The sequence below is a fragment of the Olea europaea genome, unplaced genomic scaffold (genome assembly GCF_002742605.1).
Source record: "Olea europaea var. sylvestris unplaced genomic scaffold, O_europaea_v1 scaffold2308, whole genome shotgun sequence".
Taxonomy (NCBI): domain Eukaryota; kingdom Viridiplantae; phylum Streptophyta; class Magnoliopsida; order Lamiales; family Oleaceae; genus Olea; species Olea europaea.
This window is the reverse complement of record NW_019241173.1, coordinates 7,801-9,014: the sequence shown is the minus strand read 5'-3', so window position 1 is coordinate 9,014 and position 1,214 is coordinate 7,801.

The following is a 1,214-nucleotide window of genomic DNA, read 5'->3' as shown; positions in this document are numbered from 1 at the left end:
TCTCAACTTCCTTGACTTTAAATGTAATTCACAATCCTTTTCTCCTTCTTTCTCTTACGAAGATGCAACTCATTGGTCATTAAAGACATACCAATTCTTCTACCTTCATCTTCTCTATATCTTTACTCTCCTCGATGGCAGTTAACTTGGAATGGTATCTAACAAGTAGTGATAAAAGAATCACTTTCACTATTTTACTTTCTAAATTCTTATTTTTAAAGATTTAGGCCGAGTTGGTAATGTCACTTAGCATGGCGTAGAAATCTTTGAAGTGTTCATCATCACTCATTGTTAGTTGGTCAAATTGAAGTGTTAGCATTTGAAGTTTAGAAGACTTCACAATGAAGTTTCCTTCATGAGCAACTTGCAATATATTCCATGCCTCCTTGGCCACCTTGAATGTAGAAATCAAGGGAAATTTATTAGAGTCTACAAATGATAAAATAACATTTAAAGCTTTTGAATTCTAGCTAGCACTATTAAAATCAGTAGTCGCCCACTTATCTGCCCTTTTCTCTCTTTCTACATCTTTTTGGTCTTGGCAGGAGTTTTATAGCCATACACAATTGAATATCATGCATTCTCATACAAGGACTAGATAGAAGCCTGCATCCTAATTTTCCAATAGGAGTAATTAATCCTGTCTGGAATAGGAGGTCTAAAAAGGTGCATCAATTACGAGATATTTCGTAGATCCTACTTTTTAAAAGTAAACCTGTTCTGATACGAATGTAAATACTTCCTAGTTGATTAAAAATTCTATCTTAATTACCAAGTTCAAAGAGAACACATCGAGCAATTAGAATATCATACAAGCAATTATTAAGACAATTCTGACTACAGCGTGTAGACAAATTATAGTGTTCTTATGATTTACTCAAACAAAACACATCAAGCAATCAGAATATCATACAAGCAATTCTTAATGTGGTATACATCTAAGGGAAACATCCACAGGCCACATGTCACAGTTAAATCAATCCACGAAATCAAACGATCAAAAATACAATAATTTCGATTTTGTTATTTTGCAAAATTAACCAAAAAAAAAAAAAATCTAAGAGCAACTCACTGGTTTTCTTCTTCTTTTGACTTGTTATAAAAGTAGATTCAAACCCTTCAATCTTGACTTTATCACTACTTCACTATTGTATCTGGTCATAGCCATCACTTGGATTAATAATCACAATTCTTAACTTAAGACAAGAAGCTTG